The sequence below is a fragment of the Canis lupus genome, chromosome 31 (genome assembly GCF_003254725.2).
Source record: "Canis lupus dingo isolate Sandy chromosome 31, ASM325472v2, whole genome shotgun sequence".
Taxonomy (NCBI): Eukaryota; Metazoa; Chordata; class Mammalia; order Carnivora; family Canidae; genus Canis; species Canis lupus.
In genome coordinates this window covers 29,658,344-29,682,259 of record NC_064273.1, presented here as the reverse complement: position 1 = coordinate 29,682,259, position 23,916 = coordinate 29,658,344, and the positions used below count along the sequence as shown (strand labels likewise).

Genomic DNA, 23,916 nt, shown 5'->3' with positions numbered 1-23,916 from the left:
CAAAAGCCTCTATTTGTAAAAGGTAAAGCGGATTTCCTCTCTGCCTTTTGTAGGTGGTGCTAAGGGAACCCGACCAGTGGGCTGTCTTTTGTGCAGTCAATGTGGGAGAGTGGATTCCATGCTATATAGAGAAGAATCCACATCAGGATTTAAAGTTCCACCTGCTAGAACTGCAGATCCACATGAAGAAAGGTTATTATACCCAAGTAGGAGAGAAACAAATTAGCCTATCCCTTTCTTGTCAAATGAGAAGGTTTTTGAAGGACATGCCCTCCGAAATGGGCAATTTCTCTTTTTTCTTTTTAAGATTTTATTTATTTATTCATGAGAGACACACAGAGAGAGGCAGAGACATAGGCAGAGGGAGAAGCAGGCTCCTTGAGAGGAGCCAGATATGGGACTCAATCCCAGGACCCTGAGATCATGACCTGAGCCGAAGGCAGCTGCTCAACCACTAAGCCACCCAGGTGCCCCCAAATCAGCGATTTCTAAGGTGATTTTTCAAAACCGATAAGAGCAAATAGTCATTGAATACCTGCTCTGATTTTAAATACGGTTCTAACCCCTTGATAGTCATTATCAGATTTAATCCTCTCAAACTCTCATAAGATGTGGATGCCTTAGAACTACTCCCATTTCACAGATGCAGAAAACAGGCTCAGAGAGGCTAAGTAACTTGCCCAAAGCCACAGATAGGATTGGGTAAAGATTTCTCCTTATTCTCCCAAACAGGATCCAGTTAATGGTGCCAGCTTCTTCCCAGGTCCTCAAGGTGGAAACCAGAGTCTTTCCTCCCCTTCATGGCAGCACAGCAAAGGTCTCAGAGCTTCCCTCCCAAATTCCTGCAGCAGCCTCCTGCTGCGTCTCTCAGCCTAGGGCTGCTAGCCCCTCCGAGCTTTTCTAAATCCTGGACCACCCAGATAAGATGCCATTTTCCTTAAATCTTAGATCATTCAGCTGGAATGTTGTTCAAATGCAAATTAAAATGACACTGCTCTCCCCACCGGGTGTGACCAAGGCAAAGTACCTCACCTTCATGGCAGCAACGTCCTCAAACACAAAATAAGCATGACAATACCTACCCCTCCAGGTTGGGTGAAAATTAATCAGATGTTACAGAGAATACCTGACATCCAGAAACATTCAATCATCTGTGGCACCTTCCCCCCTTCCTTCTTTCTTCTCCTTTTGTGAAACTGAATGAAGGAAACCTCATCTAAAGTCCTCCTGCTCAACCAACTCCGACAGAAAGAAGCATCCCCTGCATCTTCCACCAGGAAGAAGCCAGCTTTGCTACCCCAGCAGGAGGAAGGAAGATTTTCTCGTCACCCGGCAACAACCCAGCCAATGAGAAACAGCCACAACCCAACCAATGAGAAACCCTCATCTCCCTCAAATTCTCACTTTTCTCCAACAGATTTTATTCAAAGCAGCCTCTCCCGTGTCCTTTTTCTCTCTAAAGTAATGTTCCTCTCCTTTGTGCTCTGGAGTTAGCTATGGTCGTGCCATAGCTTGCATCTCCCAAAGTTTGATCCCTCCACCGTTCCCGAACATACCCATTTTACTGGTGAAATAACTGGCTGCTTTGTTTCCAAAGCACTAGACACTTTTCACTGTCTAACAAATGCCAGTCAAGCCAGTTACTTTCAAATGCTTCTCTCTCTCTGGCCACCTTAATTATCCCATGTCACCTCCTACGATACCCTCTGTCCACCTTCCTACAGTCTAACTCCTGCCTCCAGACTGCTAAGTAAGTGCTCCCACTCTAGATCCCTTTCTGTGACTGTCCGCTGGGCATTTCTTTTGCCCTTTGCTGAATTCTGCTCACAATACACGGCTCTGCCTGACTTAGCACCAAATTGTTTACTAATTGTTTCCTGTTGGTTGCATTCCTTCAGGGCGGACCGTGTCAGCCTTGTGAGCAGAGCAGGTGGCTGACCGCTCCCTTGCAGCGTCTGTAACACGTTCATTTCCTGCCTACTCCCCTGACAGCGGCCGCAGCACAGAGCCAGGCCTGCGGTAGTCACCTTACAAAAACTCGCGTGATGCAGCAAATAAATGGTCTCTGTCCTGCAAAGTTCTAGCAAATTCCTCACCACCTACAGTTCCTTTAAAGACAGAGAAACCACACCTTCTCTCTGAGGAGAACATCCACCATCGGCCTCATCTGTCCTCAAGCATCTCCCCAGTCTGCCTGTCATGAGGCTCCTTTCCCCACCCACCCAAAATAACATTCTCTGGGTTACACACTCATCCTGATTTGCCTAGGACTGTCCTGATTTTAAAACTGTAAATTCTGCATCCCCCTCCCCCAGGCCCTAGACAAACTGGAACAGCTGGTCACCATACTGTCTGCCCAGATGAGAGTCTAATTTTTTTTAGGGGAGGAAAAACATTATAAATGTCCTCCTAGATTACCCAGAAGCAGGACTTTGCTCCTCCCTAACCAGAACATCAGGCTAGATTAATGTAATCAACTGATCAGATTAGGTAGCTGATACCTTGTATGCTTAGAACAATCAGCTCCCTCAGAGAGTGAACAGATAAACAGGGGGGAGGTCTGCAGGGGTCCGGGAAGGAGGTGGGAACTAGCCTGGGAAACTCCCCAAGTTATGCAGAGCCAGCTAATAAAGAATAGCCTTTCCTCTCCCAGCTGTTGGGCTGCCTTTGGGAAAGAGAAGCAGTTAAATATCAGTGGTGGGGTTCGGGTGGCACACCTCCCCCAGAATTGCCCACCTCTGGGCGCGATGGACATCTTAGACCGAAGGGCACCACAGAAATGGACCAGACACCAAGATCTCCTCATTTGTAAATCCTTGCATCGATTCCAGCAAAGGCCACAATTTCTGATCCTCCCTATTACTGTTGGGATTAAAAGGAACAGCAAGAACCTCCGTCCCAGTCAAATAGGAAAACCTTCCCAGTATCCCCTAAGTCAGAAGCAGGAGGGGAGCAAGTCTGACACACCGGAGTGTCTGCCTCATGGGAATTTTGAGTTGCTAGGTCAGCATTGATTAGAAAGTGTTACCTTAGAATTTCTCTCCTGCCTGTTGATCTAAAAAGAAGACACATAATTAGATGCATCGTCTCAAAATAATTCACCTGAGTCCTTAAGAAGTCACAGATCCCAGTTCTTTTACAAGTATCATTGCAAACAGAATGGCTGTGTTGTGAAACAGTAAAGATGAGGGTAACTATGAAGCAGCATTAACACTCACTGTTCTAAACACTTCACTTATATTAACTCAATCCTGATGGCAACCCTATTAGTTTTTTTTCTTATGATTTTATTTATTTATTCATGAGATACAGAGAGAGAGAGGGGCAGAGACACAGGCAGAGGGAGAAGCAGGCCCCACACAGGGAGCCCGAATGTGGGACTCCATCCCTGGGACCCCAGGATCACACCCTGGGCCAAAGGTAGGCGTTGAACCGCTGAGCCACCCAGGGATCCCCAGTTTTAAGTACTATTACTATCTCCATTTGCAGGTGAGAAAACTAAGACATGCAGAAAGGTAGGCTGACTTGCCCAAGGTCACGCAGCAGGAGTCGGCCAGAGTCCATCCTCTTCACCCCACTCTGGACACTGACCTATGTTTCAATGGAAGTCCAGCAAGGTCCTCCCTCAAAGTAAAGGTCTGCCTGTTGGCTTTACCCCATCTCTTTTCAGTAAGGATTGGAGGTGGCTTGCAGAATCCATAGTAATAAGGAAATGCATATTAGAAGCAGGTACAAAGGACAAACAGTGGTTGGCACAGAAATTGGAGCTGAGTTAAGGCCATCAAAAATACATGCCCCATGTGCTGAGGCAGGGATGGGGGCAGTGGGGAGAAGACAGGGATGCCCACACATCCCAGTACTCAGAAACTGAATATGATACCTCACGTGGCAAAAAGAGCTCTGCAAGTCTGATCAAGGCTGTGGGTTCGAGATGGGCACGCTATCCTGGATTGCCAGGTGGGCCCACTCTGATCACATGGGCCCTTGCAAGATGCGGGTTGTGACTGGGCTGCAAAGATTTAAGTAGGGAACAGTGGTCAGAGAAATGAGCATTGCTGGCTTTGAAGATGGATGAAAAGGGTCGTGAGCCAAGGAGGCAGGTGGTCTCCAGCAGCTGGGAAAGGCAAAGATATGGATTCTCCCCATAGTCTCCCAAAAGAGACAGAGGCCTGCTAGCACCTTGGTTTGGGCCCAGTGAGACTCAGGCCAAGCTTCTGACCAATAGAACTATAAGATAATAAATGTAAGTTGTTTTAAACTACTAAGTTTGGGGTAATTGTTTACAGCACCAATGGGATGAATACAGCTAATGGTTACCTATGAGAATGCTGAACCTTTTCTCAAGAGAGCTGAGTGGATCAACCACTAAATGTAGAGGGACAAACCCTCACACAAGCGTCACTTGGCCTGTTCCTAGAAACTTCCTGCATAGAGACACTCCTCTCATTTGCCAGAGATTTGCTTGATGGCCACAGACACCAAGGAGGATGAGTAAGGCTACCACCTGAAGAAAGCCCATGTTGAACCCACTAATAGCCAAACCAAGACCACAATTGTTCAACATGGACTTGTGAGACAGCAACGCTTTGACCCGAATGGTGGGGAGTCTTGCTTAGTCCTCCATGTCACCTTTGGGGTCACAGCCTGTGACGGACAAGCCCCAAATGTAGCTTTCTACTGGGACTCACCTGGCTGTATTTTTTTCCCAATGTTTTATTTGGTAAGATCCAATTTGAGGATTCATCCGGCCAAAAGTCTAACTGGTCACAGCCACGATCATCACGTCTAGAGGATGAACGGATCCACCCAGGACATTTTGCCCCTGAGAATCTTGGCTCCTTACTCTAGTTTTTAGAACCTTTTCAAAAGGCCAAGTTGTGGCATCAAGGTGTGAACAACGTCAAGAGGCTGATGGCGCCCCCTAGTGGTCATGAGATGCACATTCAGACTTCCCACCTACACTTTTACCCCATCCATCCAAATAGGTTCTGGTGGAAATTGTCTCAAGTTCTTTTTTAGCCTCTGTAGGGGGCTTTCCCTTTCTTTCCCTTTCCGACTTGCTAGATAAGAGACTCCGAGATTTCTTGCTACCTGAATTTTCAGTTTTAAAACCAGTAAAGTCCTAGGTAAACTACAGTTCACTGGTCTCCTTACCCCTGAGCTCCCTCTTAGGCCCCCCCGTTAAAACCACCAAAGACTGCATTATCTTTCTGTCCTAGGCACTGAATAACCAACCAGGTCCCAAACACAATTGGGATCTGAACAGTATGGCTTTAAAAAGGCATCTTGATTTGAGATCAGCAGCTGAACTGTGCATACTTTGCTCATGTTAAGAAAATAGCAACTTATGATTCGTCAGTTATTATCAATTCTCACTGAGGAGCAACAGAAAGAGGAGGGAAGAGGCGCAGTGGGTGAGAGAGGAGGGTCAACCCATTTGCTGGGCAGAACAGAACATGAAAAAAAAAAATTCTACTGATCTCTACAAGTGTCCTGATTCAGCTTTCTTAATTTGCTCTTTAGCAAAAATCATTAGAAACCTGTAGCTTCCTGAAAAACAAGATAGGTATTTGCTTTCTCTTGATTTTTCTTTGTAATGTTTATAAGTTTTAAGGAAGCGAAAGGCCTAGAACTATCTATTTACAAAAAAGAAAGCCTAGTGCCTTCAAAGACACTCAGGTTGGGGGATCCCTGGGTGGCTCAGTGGTTTAGTGCCTGTCTTTGGCCCAGGGTGTGATCCTGGAGACCCGCTGGAGACCCGGGATTGAGTCCCACATCGGGCTCCCTGCATGGAGCCTGCTTCTCCCTCTGCCTGTGTCTCTGCCTCTCTCTGTGTCTCTCATGAATAAGTAAATAAAATCTTTAAAAAAAAAAAAAGATACTCAGGTTGGTTTCAATGACCAACATGAAAGTTCTATTGATGGGCACAGGGAAAGGGATTTGGGAATTCTATAGTATTTTTCGTTCAGACGGACCTAGCTTATTAATCAGAAATAGCTTAAGGGTTACTGAGGGAATTCTTGAAAGACTTTAGGATGAATGTGGACTTTAGTATGCTTTCTAATATTTAAAAAGATGGCAGAAATCAGAAACTTTGTGGTTACCCTTTCAGGTGAAAGGCAAAGATCACCTGGGCAGTATAATTTGTGAGATCTAGAAGAGTCCACCTGGCGAAAGATGCCCACACCAGCCTTCCCCAAAAGCCTACATCTCAGAGAATCATCTAAAAAAAAAAAAAAATCATCTGTTAAGATTAAGTGGTAAGTGGTTACTCTTCTCTTTCCAGGGAGGACACCAGCCAGGACAACCACCAACCCTCCCACAAATTGACACTGTCCATTTCCTCGTACACATGAAAATGTCCCCTTTCTACACCTTCCTACAGGTGTTCGCTCAAGTGCCAAAACCAGATCAACACTCTTGTCTTATTAAATGCCATTTTGCAAACTGATGCTTGACAGATCTCCTTCCAAAGGGTTCGAGCACTTTTTGAGAAGCCATATTAATTACCACAGTCCTAGCTCCGAAGAATATTCAAAATTTCTAATTAAATCATTTGGTGTACTATCCTGGACTGTCACTCAGCCATAAAAGAATGAGATCTTGCCATTCGCCACAACGTGGATGGGTCTAGAGGGTATGACGCTAAGGGAAAAAAGACAGAGAAAGACAAATACCACATGATTTCGCTTATGGGTGGAATCTAAAAAACAAAACAAATGAACAAACAAGCATACAAAACCAAACTTTGAAACACAGAGAAGTAGTGGGCGAAGGGGATTAAGAGATACAAACTTCCTGTAATAAAATAAATAAGTCACAGGGATGAAAAGGACAGCGGAGGGAATATAGCCAATAATATTGTAATAAGGTATGGGGACAGATGGTGACTACTCTGAGCCTGGCGAGCATTGCATAATGCACAGACTTGTCGAATCACTCCATTGTGCACCTGAAACTAATATAACATTGGATGTCAACTATATTTCAATAATTTTTAAAAGACATCTGGTATACTAAAAAACAGCAGTGGAGGGTACTAAGCAGGACAAATAGAACAGAGCCATTTCTAGGCATTAGGTAATCAGTTTCTCCTGCAGTTGTCCTGCCTAATGGAATAATGGATTATCCCCGAATGGCTTTTGCACTTCAACAAGAATAGCAAACAAATGAACAGCTCCCGGCACAAAGCACAACTTCTTTATAAAGGCGAGAGGTGATTGCAGAGCACACTATGAGACCCCAGGCCAGATCAGTGGTATAATGGGACGGTATTTTTTTTATTTAAATGCAAATGTAGTCAACTTTGTCCTGTATCCTGGTTAATAAGAAACCTGAGCTAATTTTCCCTGACTCGCCCTGTTTTCCCACTGAGGTCTCAAGGTAAGCCTGCATTACTAAAGAGAGGTCTCAGGCTCCCACAAGCTTCAAAAACCAGCCTATCATTTGGCACTGGTGAGAGGAGACAGAAAAATCAACCAGGAGGACACAAAAATCCTATCAGGTATACCTTAGGAAGGGTTGGCTTTCAGCTTCAAAAACAAGAAAATCAGAGTCAGAATTTAACCAAAAAAAAAAAAAAAAATGCTACCGGAACTATGCGTGGGAAGGTTAACTACTCCAACTGTAACAATTAGATTTTTATTTTGCATGTCCTTGCAGTCTCTGATGAGTTCCATACAAGTTCAGGGGCTCCTAGGTCGTGGATAATAAATGTGCTGAACTTTGAAGTTCTTTGTCAGTGAGCAGACACGCAGGGCCGACCTGCAGATGTTCACAATTTAATCTGGGAGATTTGGGGGCTTCAGACATTACAGAATTATCTGGAAGCTTTCCTGCCCCCACTGCTCCATCGCTACTCCCCAGGACTATATTCCATGCCCTGGCCTGACCCACACAACAGGGAAGGCTGGTGGCCTAAGGCCAAGGGGATCAGCTGCTCTCCAGACAAGGAGAGACACCAAATGGGCTGGCCAAGGCTAAGACTAACGCCCTGGCTTTATTATAAGGAAGTCTTTTCTGTGCCACATGCTTTTTTTGGCAAATATTGTAACTCCCTCCCAACCCTTACCCCTGGGAAAAGAGAAGGAGGGGCCTATACTATTTCAGGATTCCCTAACCCTGACCTTTTAGCTCAAAAAAGACAGTGAGCCAGAGATCAGTTCCACATAGTTGTCCACAAACCAGTCGAGGCGCAAACCATTCCAAGGCTCCTGTTTTTAAAAGGGGCAGTTATGGTAAGCGGCCAGGAAACCGATGTCCCTAATTTGTTGCAAATCATACTGTGGCCGCAGAAATCCAACATCGAGGTGATGAGTCACTTCATCTGCCCCCTGGAGACAGCCATGGTGACGCAGGAGGAAAGGCTGGGGTTTTCTAAAGATGTTCCCTTACTGTCCTAAGTCCAATCGAGGCAAGTCCAGTTCCTTAAGAATTGCTCTGTTTCAGTTTTAGGTTGAGGGGCACAGTAAGGCTTGGGAACTGGAGTTCAGAAAGGAGGCAACAAAATGCTACTTTTTGCATAGAACTTGAAAATATTTCACACTAAGGAGCCTGTAGGTAAGTAACCGCACAGGAAAAGACAAGTGCTCTCCATTTCAGGAGGAACACGGAATGTGGGGATAATCTGGCTGTGATTTGGGGGATGCCGCTGATCACTGGAGGTCAATCCTGGGCACCTGGATATCCAGGCATGTTCCTCCCTCACCCACCATAAGCTTGAGCAGGATCAGAGAAGCCCCTCGCCCAGTTCCAACACCCAGGTCTGCCGTTTGGGAGCATATAAGGGTCCAGATGCCTCTGTTGGAACCCCAGACAAGCTCCTGTGATCAATTTACAGGAAATAGAATCTGGAGAGAAGGGGACAGTTTTCTGTAGGAAGAAGGAAGCAGAAACCTGTCTTACCCCATGACTGCACAGCCAGAATCAGGATGGCTGGCCAAAGGAGTATGGGCATCTGTTGGAAGGATTGAGGGAAAGCAAGGAGCATCATTTTATGCTGCATTAAAAGAGAATCAACATTCAGAAAGCACCAGGGAAATGTCACAGCCAACAAATGGGACCATCTGAAAGCTTTTGCCAAACCCAGGGAAGTGAACTCAAAAGAAAAACCTCCAGTCGCCACAACCCCCAGAGAAGGCCATGGACTGTCACATAGAGCCACAGCCATGGACGCATTCATAACCCAGTCTATGCTGAAGGGGTTAGTGCCCCTGGAGTGGTGCCAAGCAACTCGGAAGGACACCAACATCAATCTCCCCAAATGGTTTTCAGAAAAAGGAGGAACTTCAAACCCCTTAATGCACCAAAAGCTTGAAAGAGTACCTTCCATTGAAGAAAATGAACCAGAAAGGAGAATTGGCAGAAAGGGATCATAAAAAATAATACTCAGAATGGATAGCACAATGCACAGCAATGTGCTTTGAAACATAAAGACCTTGGAAGCGCTCTCTGGCTCTATTTTGCACCCACCTCCCAATCCCCAAAGGAAAAACATCCCTCTTCAGCGAAATCCCTGATAACACCAATTAACTTGGCCTTCTCTGAGGAGAGGCTGCCTTCTTTGCAACACACCCATGTTGGGTTGTGTGTTGACGACTTCTTCCCAAGAGTGGGTCTGACCTCCATCCCCAGAGGGATGGGAAACCATAGTGGAAGGGGAGAATCCAGAAATGAAGACCCTTCCCTGGGCTCTCCTCTCTCCCACGTGGAAGAAACAAGGAGGACAGAGGGATGTAGAGACGGGCATGCAGGCAAATTGTCCCTCAGGCAAGGGAGAGACAACAAAATGAGCCCTTTGCTCTCCCTCTGAAGCACCATAGAGCTGTCCCACCCCACCCACCCCTACCCTGCACTGAAGACAATTTTATAAAAGTGCCCCAAGTTATCAGAAAGAAAGGTCCTATGGGAATAAAAGCCAATGCCCTATTTCAGGCCCCTGGGTGGACTCTCACTTGATGCTGAAATAAAGGCATCTACACAGATACAAACAGAGGAGCGTTCGGGGGATTAAAAGTGGGGCAGGATTTGCTGGGTCTTAGATATGGGACCTGAAGTGGGTTCATGCCTCAGCGCGTCCAGCTCACCCTTGCGCACCATCTAACCCAGCCCTGCTCTGGTTCCCTGGACTCCATTTCCGTCCCAGTCCACACTAACTAACTGCCGAGACCCCCGGGGTATAGCGATCCTTCAACTAATGCCCAGAAAAGAAGGAGCTTTGAGGGGATTGGCATCCCACTGACTCGTCTGGGAGTCTGTTCAATAAAGGAAAGATCCCCTCGACAAATATGGCACAAAAGTAAAAAATGGCACAAAACATTGGGCGCCCTCAACTGGAAAACCCAAGACCCCATTCCACAAGGTAAAGTTGTAGGGAAAAAACAAAGGAAGATTTTCTTTTAAGGAATTTGGGATACTTAATGCTTGCTGAGCCAGTGAATGAACACAGGAGTGGATCCACAGGTCGGTGATCCCCAAAACACACTGGTGGTTAGCGGCCCACCACAGCATGCACAGAAGCATTCAGTGTTCTTGATTTGTCAACACACCCTCAAGGTTTAGGAGACAGTGACAATAGGGTGGAAAGAGAGCCCCAACCCAGGGCAGGGTCAGCTTCTAGAGTTGTGCTTGCTTGACTACTCCGGAGTCAAGTTTTGGATACCCACTGTGCAGGCTGGGCGGAGGCAGGATGGTGGAAAAGTGGGGTCCTCGTTTCATCTGGTCCCCCAAATTTAGCTAGATAACTTTCAAACCATCCTGAACACCTATGAATTCAACCTGAGATGGATACTCACTGTGTGGAGAACATTCCGGAACACCACTCGTGATGGATGATGGCGTTGGAGAAACACAGAGAAACCATGGTGGTTTGCGAGATCCTAAGAAATATATTCTTGAGGATTATGCGGAGTAATTTTAGGGGATTTTTAACTCTTTCCATCGTTATTCAGATGCTATTGGTGCAGGCAGCCAGGGTTTCATAACCCTCTACAAACACTGACCAGCTCATCAACCCAATTCATCGGAACAAGGTAGGCCACAGGCCTGTAGTTCTGAAAATCTGGACTACACGTTTAAAAAAAAAAAATCATTACTGAAAAACGACTCACTGATACCTTTTAGGGGGAAGGACATTCTTAATAAGGAAACTTCGTTCCTGGGAAAGATGACGTGAGTTGAATTGATCTATTGACTGGTTGTTCCCACAGACACCATGATACCACAGATTATTTACTTTGCCAGAAACTAATGGAACGACTTTTATGGAAATGCCCAATCAACCACAAAATTGGGGAAGGAGTAGCCTATGAAAAATAAACTGTTCTAAAAGATATGTAAACCCCTTCAGCGGGCGGCAGGGACAACAGGAGGGAAAAAATCAATAGAAATGTGGCAGACAGAGTGCCAGTCCCTAATGCACCAAGTTCTTGCCTAATTTCCCAATTTCTGTAAGGGGCAAGGAAAGCAGGAAAGCGGCTTTGCTTGGGGGAGATTCCGACGCTGCAGCCATCAGAACCTGACACCCCAGCTCCAGTGCTGGAATTCCTGGTTTCCAGCCTCCCTAAGCTGGAGGGAAGCCAATCGTGGGCATGTCAGTCACAAGACAAGCCATTTACTGAGATGTGATGATTTTTTTTGTGCGGGCACCTTCTGTGCAAGCTTCTCTCGGCTCAGCATCACCGTCTCGCATCTTCCTGTGGGAAGCACAATCCTCGCTGGTCCTCCCCCCACCTCTTGGTGCAGGATGGGGCCGTGCAGGGGGGCATGAGGTGAGCAGGCCACCGCGGTTGGGAGGGATGAGGGCCCACCGGGGAGCTGAGCGGAGAGCCCGACCCTGGCCTGCTGGACTCCTGTTAGCACCTCCGATTAGAGAGCCAAGGTGACTGCCAAGGTCAACAGAAAGGGCTGCATCGACGGCTTGCAGGCAACCGGCCGATGATCCCAATGATAACAGCTGTGCCACTGCCATGACCTGTGTAGCACCGACCCTCTGCAGGCTTCTGGTCTTTAACTCTTCCCAAGGCTGAGGGAAGGCTCACGGGACGGGCCACCACCCCTCCCGCCCATTGTCCTGTCTCTTGCCTTCCCTCTCCTGCCATCTAGTGGAGCAGCAAGGTGGCCGGTGATGACAGCGTCCACACACCCTGGGGCAGCAGTAAGGCTCCTTGCAGAGTGGGGGTCAAAGGGGTAGAGCCCCTCTTTGACCACACTTCCAGGGAATGAAGGGAACGGCCCCTCCTTTTCAGATCTTTGTCGGTACGGTTTATGGTTACACTAGCATATCCCGCGACACAAACACGACACATCCCACTCCTTGTAAAGCCTATAAAGGAAACAGGTACCGTAAGTGCAGCAAGGACGATTCTAGAAAAGAAAAATTGAGTGTTTTTTTTTTTTTTTCTTAAATAAATACCAGCCTGCACTATCGATAACGCTTTCAAGATTGGCTTTTTGCACATCCAGCTCAGGCTGTCTGTCCCCAGCAGCGTGGAGAGACAGGCCTCCTGTCTGCACTTTATTAATATATTATGTTTATTAAGTCCCTCGCTCCAGGCCTCTTTTGAAACGTGCCCCTCCCTCTGCCATAACCCGAGAACGTAAGAACAACTTAGTTCATCGTTCTACTGAGATCCTAAGAAATATATTTGAGATCTTAAAAGTCTGAAACATAAAATCTGAACCTTTCCAGAAGCCTATCAATCCTAAATACGTTGCCAAGTATGTAGAGTATTTACTCTTCTCCACCATCATACCAATCAATGTATTATTAGATGGATTAGGTGGTTGACCACCCCCGACCCACATGGCTTAATCGCTGAATCGAACTGCCCTTAGCTTTAAATTCTGGCCAAAGGCTTAGTCGTGGGAGTATTCATTGTCACAGTGGGTGGAATCCAGTCATAAGAAGTACACAGGCGAACAAAATGGAACTTACTATTTATCCTCATATACGAAGTGTGCTTTAAAAACTCCAGGACTATTTTTAATCCTTTTTTAATAATATGGCCTGATACCAACTGAAGCTTTTACACAGACATGAAAAGCTTATTTCCTTGTAAAATTCTCACAAGGAATTATTACAACAAAGGAACATCTTGTTCTGGAAAGCCTGCTTAAGAATGCAGCCTGTTTTTATATACCCTGGTGGTTTGCGTTCTTGAACGGCTGAGGATATTCCAGTCCCTATAGTGACCGCAGAGGGAAAAAAAACTGCACGCAGCAAACGGAAGAACCGGCCACACGGAGCCTTCCTTTTGTCTGCACTGCCCACTCCTGGACTTGCCTTAAATTCCTCTGTACCTCTCACCGTGACCTGCTCAGATTTCACCAGCTTAGAAGAGACATAAGCCATACGTCCCGGTTACCTATTGCCAAATAGCAAAGTACCCAGATATAGCAGGGAGGGCTGCTCCTTTTATGCCTCATCATCAGTCAGGAATCAGGACCAGGCCTTGGACTAGGTGATCCTTCTGTCCCACGTGGCAATGACAAAGGTCGTTCAGTGCTGTTCAGCTGGCGGGTGGGCCCATCTGAGGGAGTCCAAGACAGCTTCACACACTTGTTGAGGGTCTTGGCAGCGTGGCTGGAAGGCTGGGCTCAGCTGGGATTGTCAGATGGAGCACCCAGACGTGGCCTGTCCAGCTGGTGGCCTCAAGCAGGTCAGTGAACAGAGCAGAGGCTGCACAGCCCTTTAGAGTGAAAACCACACAGCATCACTCCCCCCATATTCTACTGGTGACCAGGCAGTGACGAGGGTCCGGCCAGATTCAGAGAGAAGAGAGAGAATCAGCCTGCATTTCCCAATGGGAAGAGGATCAAAGAACTTGCAGCCTCCTTTACCCCACCACGCGGTGATGTGATTTCAGGGTGTGTAGAAATGCTCAAATCGTTTATTATTATAAACCTAGTTCTTTACCAACTTGAACTGGTTTAAGAAAATTTTAGCAGTGCCTAAAAGCAGTGGAGTTACTTTTTTTTTATATCCAGAGATGGGCAGAGCGACATCTCTGCAGCATTTACTACAGCAAACGTCAATATCTGGAGAATGACAGAGCAGTCTCATTTTACTGCTGCTGCTTATGACGTAGGGTCACAATATACTGGTTAAAGTGGCAGTTAACAACAACAACAAAAAAAGTGCCCCTCATATCTGATGTGTTAATAACTCTTGAGTTTTCTTAGGCACCGAATTCTCTGTAGTGTTAAGTGACACAAAGAAACCATTGAGTTGCAACCCAGAACTTCATCCCGTCTGCCCGTTTATGGGAATAGAGTCAAAGGCATCCAGCCTGGAGCTCAAACAAAGGGAACAAAGTTGGGGTAGAAATTGAGTCGGCCCAAGAGGCCCAAGATTCTTCGAACCCACTGCCTCCCCTGACACCAAAGACACCAAAAAAAGTGTTAATTTCCCCCACTTAGGAAGAAAGCCCCATGTCCCTAGATCTCCAGACCAATAACACTTTGATTCTGTGTGAACTTCAAAGCACGTGATGTCTGTGATGGGCAGAGTGTGTCAGACGTGCTTGGGGCTGCCATGCACATCAAAATCCAGGATGTACCCCCCACTCTGGGAAGAGAACAATGACCTCCGGGCCTGATTCTTCTTCCCTCCACCCACTGTGGCCAAGGGCAGGCCTGGAGCACCCAGGGGGTGCTGCTGGGGGTGCATAACTGAGGCTCTTCCTACTGGACCACAGCATCCTAACCCCCAGGAAGGTTGGAAAACCACAAAGATAAAGCCTTGGGCAGAACGGGTCCAGATTTTCTCCTCCCTCCGTGGCTGGCCACCCCTCCTGGGGAAGAGTCCTGCTGGCCAGAAGACAGAATCACACAGCTCTGTGAAAGGGGACCCTAGTCTCTCGTGACTCCAAGGCCACTCTGGACCCCTACACTCAGAAACAAAAGGGGGCACTGGGGCGGGTCTCTACTTCATTGGCACAGTGTCCCTTCTCCTTCATAAGGATAAATGACTGCTTCATAGAGATGACAGAGAAGTGACTCTAGAGGGGGCACACGGAGTGGCCCAGATCTCAGCACGAGGCTCTCGTTGCCCATGTGTTGTAATTACGGTAATTATATGGTATTGACATTTGCTGTAGTAAATGCTGCAGAGACGTTGCTCTGCCCATCACTGGATATAAAAGAAACAACTCCGCTGCTTTTAGGCACTGCTAAAATTGTCTTAAACCAGTTCAAGTTGGCAAAGAACTGGGTCGATAAATAAATGATTTGAGACACTCAACAAGTGTGTGAATCTGCCTTGGAACCCCTCAGATGGGCCCATCCACCAGCTGAAGGCCACTGAGCGGCCCTGGTCTCTCTCCCCTGTTCTCTGTTCTTCACCTGTCTCCACGATAGAAAGAGGGAGCCAAAGACAATTTGCAACCTGCTCAGAATTTTAACAGCTGTTCAGTTATTGGGCTCAGACATAAGCCAATGTCTGTGAATACAGTGTGATGCGTGATGCTAACTTCGATGGAAAGAATTCATGAGATTATAAAATTTACATTCTGCAAAATACATCATTAAATCTGACCACCCCCTTCTTTTTACCTGACGCAGTGGCCATGCCTTGTACGTTGCTCATTCACTTACCCATCCATCGAGCACAGCACAACCTTCCAAAGGGAGGAGACTGCAGCAAAAGGGCAGAGCCCGGGCTGTCAGAGATCTAGGGGCCAAATCCTCCCCCCCCCCTTTAAGGCTCATTGCGCAGCCTGCCATCCTGCTCCTCCCACCTGCTCCAGCAACCCTCCCCACCCCATGCTCCCCTTCCTCACACAGCACTCTAGCCATTTCCCTCTGGGTCACTCTGTAGGCGGAAAGCTCTAGAAAAGCAGGGGCTGTGTTCATCACTGTTACTGTCGTACCTCAGCCCCAAACACAATGTCTGATACTTGGCGAAAACTCAATAAATATTTGCTTTAAATAGCCACTGTGGTCCAAAACACCGTTCAGGAGTTTGGAAGACTGAAAAGTAGCTTTTACTTCTCCCCATAGCAGAAAGATCAATGTTCATGTGGCCAACCAAGCCCAGAAGGAAGGAGAAGCCCTGAATTGGGGGTAGAGTTCATGAACCTAGTAAAAATCTGGAATTAGAGAATATTTCTAATCTGATGATTTCTTACACGTATAAGATTAGACTTACTCTTGCACACTGCGTATTTCTCAACTGCTGTAAATAAAGCTGCCCCCCGAGAAGCTTCAAAAAGTATCTCTCTGAATGATCTTTCATATTTGGGCATTTTAGTACCCCCGCCCCACTAATTAAACATAAATTCTGGTAGTCAGCCACAATTCACTGGATCTCTACGAACAGAGAGAATGTCATCATTCTCCATAAATTTTGGTCAATTCTTTTGACAAATGGGGGCATAAATAGAAACATCCTGCTAAGAGACAACCACAGAAACAATATTTTGATATCACGGCACCACAGATGATTGCTTTTCACTATGATTTTTATTTGTGGGACTCAAATTCATCCCAGTAGATGGCATGCCAAGATCAAAGTGATATATCTTACATATTCAGATGGAGTAGTGTGGCATGAAATGATCCTGTTATCAAGATATTTTAAATCTTGTTTTGAATAGCAATTCTTACCATGTAAGAAAGAATGCAATTCTCAAAGGGCATGTGCTTGGTAAAATGTAAGCTGCTAATTATAAAGAAAAGAAGGAAGGCAAGACTTGAAATATCTAATTCCTCAGGACTTAAGAGGTTATAGAATATAAAGTAAAACAGAGTATTTAAAGATTCTAGTATATGAAGTTGGAGATTCTAAGAGCACTGTCACAGCCTATGCTTTGTTTCCCCACACATCAATTCCATCCAACAAGTTACTAAGACTAAAAGGATAAATTACTCCAGTACAAATAGTCAAAACAGTCCCATAAAAATATATGCAACCCACATGACAGACAATGGTCTAATTTCCTTATTATAAAAATCAGGAAGGATAAGACCAAATGTAGATTTGAAAAATTGGCAAAGGACATAAGCAAGCTGCTTATGGCAAAAAAAATATCAAGAGTTGTTAGATCAATAAAAGTATACTTAGCCTCACACACACTAAAAGAGATGTGAATTAAATGCCAATGGGCATCATTTTTCACCTCTCAGATTCAAAAGTTTGATAAAAGTCTGAGTGGGGAAGGTTGGGGAAATAAACATGGAACCCATATAGTGTCAGGGAGACATTATGTGGTGGAACTTCTTTGAAGAGGAAATTTGGTGAAGATTATTAAAATTTTAAACAGACATATCCGTTCCCAAAGCAATGTCATTTCTAAGAAGTGAGCTTCCATATACGATTACACATCCATGGCGGGATAGTCACTACATCATGGTTTAACATCCAAAAGAAGAAACCACCTAAACATCCACCCATAGAAGACTGACTATAGAGTGTATCCATCCCTAGAAAACTATGAAATTTTTAACAAGATAGAGCTACAGGTACCAATGGGGAATGATTTCTAATATATATTGTTAAGCAACAAAAGCAAGATATAACCCAATGTATTTCCAGTGTCCTACTTTTTATGAAAAAAAAAAGTGAGTGAGGTATTTTTTTCAAAATATGTCCACAGATCCTCTGACTTTCCCTTTAAGGTAGAATTTAATTTTGATATCCTTGAGTATTGGACTTTGTGAATAAAATAAGACAGGAGTGACAGTGACTTCTGAGACTCAATCATAAAAGTCATCGTGGCTTCTTCTCTCTTGGATCACTGCTCTGGGGAAAGCCAGATGCCATGTTGTGAGGACACCAAAGCAGCCCATGGAGAGAGCCCCAAGTGGTGAGGAACTGAACGTCTTGCCAACAGACATGCGCATCAGCCATGTTGAAAGGGGATGCCCACCACCACCACTCCAACCAGTCCTTCAGATGAGACCACAGCCTTGCCAATATCTCAACCACAACCTCATGAGCCAGAACTACACAACCAAGCTGACCCAAATTCCCGACACAGAGAAACTGGGAATAATGAAAGTTTGTTGTTTTAGGGTGCTAAGTCTTAGAGTACTTTATTACTCTGTTATGTGTTAGATAACTAATACAGTGAGAATATTTACATGTAACCTTGAAATATGCTCAGAGTATCTCTGGAAAGATATCCAGTGGCTGTCTCCAGGAAGAAAAACTGAGAGGCAAGATCTGGAGGGTAGAAAAATACTTACTCTTCATTGCATTGCATTGTATCTTTTTATATTTATAATCTCTGTTTCATTTCGATCTCACCTAAATCAAGATTAAGGACTTCACAGAAAAATTACATTTCTAACAATATGTATAAGATGTTCGGTGTCTAAAATATTTTTCACTGTGATAGACACTGCTGATTCTTTATTCAGCAGTCATTCCCCTTCTTCCTTGCTGAATAAAACTCCAATTTTGTGCCAGAGGCAATGTATCTAGCCCCAGGTCATGTATCAAAGGAAGTTTAAACTATGGGTCAGCAAACCTTTTCTTAAAGGGCCTGACAATAAATATTTTAGGCTTTGCAGTCTCCAGCTGAAATGGAATTGGATAGTATTTCCCTATGGGGAGGAGAATGTGTTGCCAGAAAACATGTTGATGTCTTTAGAAGTTGAGAGAGAGACAAGTTTAGAGTCTAGAAAGCACAAGTGTTTAGAAGTTGAGAGAGGGAGAAGTAGGTTCCCCGCTGAGCAGGGAGCATGACACAGGGCTCAATCCCAGGACTCTGAGATCATGACCCGAGCCAAAGGCAGATACTTAATCTATTGAGCCACTTAGGTACCCCTATTTTCAAAAACCTGAAGAATATGTACTAGGGACTATCAGAGGGTCCTAGTCTCTGCGTCTCCCCAAATACAATCAAATTCATAACTACTCAGTGATCCCCACTGTATCTATAGGTCCTTCTACTATATAGTCCTACAGGCTCCTACTCATCTTTGTTCCCTCCTCCCCTTCCTGCCAGCATTAACTTGGAGCCTACTATGTGCTAGACCTGTGCTAGGGTTTGGAAGGACAACAGTGAGCACACCGATGTAGTTCCTGCTACCACATGCTTTCAGTGCTCAGTCTCTCTCCTCTGTGCTAGATGGTAAACTCTGTGAGGGCAGGGACCTTGTCACTCTTGCTTGACCTTGGGTCCCCAACTCTAGCACAATGACTAACATATAAGAGGTGATAAATCCACATGTTGACTAACATATAGGAGGTGATAAATCCACATGTTGACTAACATATAGGAGGTGATAAATCCACATGTGCTAAGAGATTAATCTGTATCACTCTCACCCACTTGAACTTTATACATTCCTCCAAAGTCTAGGTTTTGTTTTTCTATGTATATGAAACTAAAGGGTAAATTTGCATGTTCAAAGGATCCAGGGTGGTGTTTCTGAAGGTATCTTACAGATCTTCAGATACACAGGGAGTTAGGATATCTGAGTGGCCTAATGGAGAAGAGCTGACCATGAGAAACCAAGGCTATTAAGGAGACCCACTGTGAGGAGGAGGAGGAGTTCATGCTGAGGGTGAAGCATGATTGCTCACTTACTTCCATGAGTCCAGAGCACATGATGCATCAGCCCAGTGAGTGGCAGGAACTGTGGCCTATGTGCACCCAGCAAAGCAGAGCCACAAATTCCCATATCCCTGAGGAAATTCCATCATCTTGCAGCCCTGCTGCCAAAATGTCTTCATGGAGAAGAGTGGCTCTGGCCCTTTCAGAAGGGACACTGGACTGGGACAATGAGAAACAGGTCTGTGTCCAGCTGCTCACTAGCTGAGTCACCTTAGACTGAGTATGCATCCATCCGCTATTTCCCTATCATCACCAAAAAGCACTGACTCAGAGCTTACAAGCCCACCACTACATGAGGTGAGGAGGACATGATGTGGAGAAGTAATTAGAAGGTGGATCTCATTCAGCACAGGGAGAGGAACCACTACCCCCAGTGTGCACGTGTGCACACACATGTGTCAGAGGTTTCCACCCCAGCTAACTCTACTAATTTCATAAATGTGTTTGCAAGCAAGCTGTATAAGACACTCAAAAAACAAATAACAAAAATGCTATTTTGGGGGGATAAAGTCAAAGAAGTGCATCAGTGTTCATTTCCCTTTAGAGCTCATGGTCATAGTCCACACATAGTTATGAGAATCCCACCTCCCCCTTAAGCTCCTTGGACACCAAGCCCCCACAGAATGGTCTCACTGTGCTCTCTCCTGGAGAAAGGTGCATGGATCACTACAGCAAACTGGTCTACCAGGAGTCACTCAGCTGCAGCTCCTAGACACATACCTAACCTTCCCATCCTGCCATGGCCATGTGGTGTGGCACTGCTTGGCTGGCTTCATTCATTCATTCATATATGTATGTATTTGGGGGACAGTTCTCAATGACAATGCCTATTCAGAGGTCATATCTTCCTTGCGTTGGACTTGTTCCATCACCAATTCCACCTGTCTAGAGATATCACCCAAATGTGATGGCAAATGCAAGTTTTGAGCTCCACAGCAGCTGCATATTAATGGTTAAATATATGGTGTCCAAAGTCTAGTTTAAGAAATTCATAGACTCTGGCCCAAGACTATTCATTGGTCACATTGAAGTGTTTTAAGTCTTGTGAAATTCGCCTGGAAATCCGTATCTCAGATTATCCGATCCCTAGACCTTGCCTCAAAGTATACACGCTGGATTAGAAGCACCAAATCTGTAAGTAAGACTTCCTTAGTGACTAAATCCCCACAGCTGGTGAGGTCCCTACCTTATCCTTTGTTGTCAGTATTTTATTTGTCGTTTGTTATTGTTATGTTGGTATGTTATTATGTTGTTACTCTTTGTTATGAGTAAAGAAGAAAAGAATCTTTCTTACTAAATATACTGCAGGGTTACCCTATAATTTGATGACAAATAATTAATACTTCTTTGTAAAAAACAAAAGTAAGAATTAGCATGATCAGCAATTAATTTACCATACAATAATTCAGGGAAGCTTTCTCCAGCCTGTTCTATATATGTTCTCGGCTCTTTTACAAGAGTACATTCTTGCATACTTATTGAATAAAACAAAATGGAAAATTAGTAAAATGGCAATTCCAAAGATGGAGAAGATAAACCACCAGGTGGCTAAAAGTATTTGCACCTGTTACTGAGTCATATGTCATTACTTTGCGGTATATTTGCAACCAAAATATTTTTTAAAATAGGAGGAAAGTGTAAAAGTTAAAAATTGACAAATAAAATATGGGCTAATTAATTACAATGGTATTTACTGGGCTATCAGATGAAGGCGAGGGGAATGTTTGGAATGTTTACAGTACTTCCCCTTAAAGAACAAATCTGAATTCTGCACTCCAGCGATGGCACAGAAAAATTTGACATGTTTATAAAACCCAGGAGGTCAGATGTCTACTGTACATGGATTACAGTCCAAATAAGTGGAGTCCAAAGAAGGAACTCAAGAAGGCTAAATCTGGCAAAGAAATCCTCTTTTAAACTAATTTAAGGATTTTAAATCAAGTATCACAAAACACAAAAGATATAAACATCTAAAGAATTTTTGATGGATTTCACTCTGGGGTCTTTTTTGCTTTTAAGGAGAATCATTTGTAGGATAAAAAGAAAGTGAGATGCCTTAACAATCCTACGAGACACCTCTTCAGTGACTCTCAGAATTTATATCAAGTAGTAGTTGCTTAAAAACCAATCTCCTGAAAGAAAAAAAAAACCAATCTCCTTATTTGGAGATCTGTTTTCTTAAAGAAAAAAAAAAGTAGCAGGAGCAACTGATCACAAGCTGATCATGTCAGAATAAAACATTCTGGATAAGCTGTCTATGACTAGCCCCTTGCCTCTGCCCACACAAATTACTCCTGAGCAGAAGCAAAAAAAAAAAAAAGCAAACAAAACAAAAATCCCCACACAACTTATTTTTATTTTTCATAAAATTCTTATCCCCAGAGAATGGAGATAATTAGGTATCTAGAGAGATTTTCCCTTAGAAGAGAAGGGGGGCAGGGATATAATGGGCAGGGGATTGTTTCTGTGCAAAATCAATGGATGCACACTGCAAGAAAGAAGCAGAGCCAGGATTTGATCCCACTGGCTCTAAAGTCCATGGTACTGATCACCAAAGTACACTATCTCGTGCAGGAAACCACCCTTTCAAAACTTCATCATGCTCCAGATCTGTGCTCCACACGGAGGATAGAAGATAAAATTTATGCAGTCAAGGAAAGAGATAAAACCTACAGTGTGGGAGTGGACTTTCAACAGAGGGATATCCAACCCACACTGCGATGATGCCCGTGCTGAATCTAGACACACAGCAGATAACCAGGGAGAGGGATGAGCGGGGAGAAACTTGATTCTGGCAGAGGGTACAACACCTGCAAAATTTCCAGGCGGGAAAGAATGTGGTTCTCTCAAGGAATGGAACCAGTTCAATATGGCTGGCATGGTGGTACCATGGGTGACAAAGTCGGGGGACACCCAGGCAATACCGAAGAGGCAGGTACGACATCAGGAGTGGCCTGTGGCCTGGCTGAGGAGTGTGGACTCATCTGAAAGCCTACAACAAGTAACTGGAGAATTTTAGCTGCAAAAACAAAGTGACCAGATCTCATTTCCTAGCTCACTGGCTATCACCAAAGGCCTAGACTGGAGAGCATGGAAGACAGTCTTAGGAAGATGTTACTGTATTTCAAAATTGTAACAAGAAACTGGAAAGATGTGCTGGAGGCAGATTGGCAATGAGATGGAGCAACGGGGAAATGTCTTAAATGAAGAGCAGATTTGAGGCACACACAGCAGCATTGTGTTCAGCTCTCCCCCTTCCCTCCCCCTTCCCCTTCCCTGCAGACTCCCAGCTCCCAGTGGCCTTCCTAGGGGCTGTGCCCTTAGGTTCTATCCCAACACTTAATCTTAAAATGCTCCAGGGTCTTCAAAAATGCTCAGAACAGCACCTTCCCACTAGTTAAGAAACACATGCCCTCACTTCCCCAACCCCCTTGCCACCTAGACAATTCTTGAAATTCTGATGTTAATCACTTTGGAAACATTTCTCTTTTTGCTTATTAGAATTTGCTTACATTCCCGTCAAGGAGCTTTAGGTCCTCACTGGCTTCTATAAGCCTGAAAGTATTTTGGAAGGATTACGATTCAACATGCAATGCACATTCTTGACCTTATTATCTGCTGCTTTCCTGGTCTGGCCAAAGGTCTCCAGAGAGGGCTTTCTTTTTTTTTTTTTCTTGTTTTTCTTTTTTTTTTTTTCTTTCTTTCTTTCCTTTTTTTTTTTTTTTTTTTTTTTAACAAAGATCAGGATGTGTGTGAGCTACTGCTGGACCTTGCCCCATATTTCCGATGCCTTGTAGAAATGCCTAAACTCAAAACTTTCTCAGTCATGTCCTATAGATTCTTTAACAAAATCATCGCTCCCTTCACATTTGAAGCAAGACTGAAATATGAAATATAAAGGCAGATGAGGTTCAAGTCACCGGCACCTTGTATTCCTCCAAAACAAATGCTAAAACGCTCAACAAACAATTCAATATTTAAATAAATCTCCACTTCCCTTCCAAATGCACCTCATGGATTCTACATACCAAAGAGGGAGATACCTTTTTTGGAACTGAAAACGTAGGCCAGCTCAGGGCCTCTGAAATTTGAGTCCTGGGGATACTTCTCACCTTACAACCTGTTAGGGGCTTTTTTGTTTGTTTGTTTTGTTTTTGTTTTTGTTTTTTTTTTCCATTTCAACTATTAGAGCTTTCCTTCGGGATGAATTGCTCTGAACATCAATAGGGCTCGCTTTTTCTTTTTCTTTTTCTTTTTAATTTATTCTCCAATAATCTCCAGACTAGAAGGGCCAGTTAGGATTTTCAGAACAAAGGACAGTGCGATGCTGGGCCCGCACCCCGACTCCCCCCCC

At 44.7% G+C, this 23,916-nt stretch overlaps 1 protein-coding gene across 2 annotated transcripts in view; it reads right to left on the bottom strand.

The window, feature by feature from the left end:
• Nucleotides 1–23,916, bottom strand: part of CLIC6 (chloride intracellular channel 6) — a 45,586-nt gene that overhangs the window by 20,137 nt on the left and 1,533 nt on the right. The window lies entirely within an intron of this gene.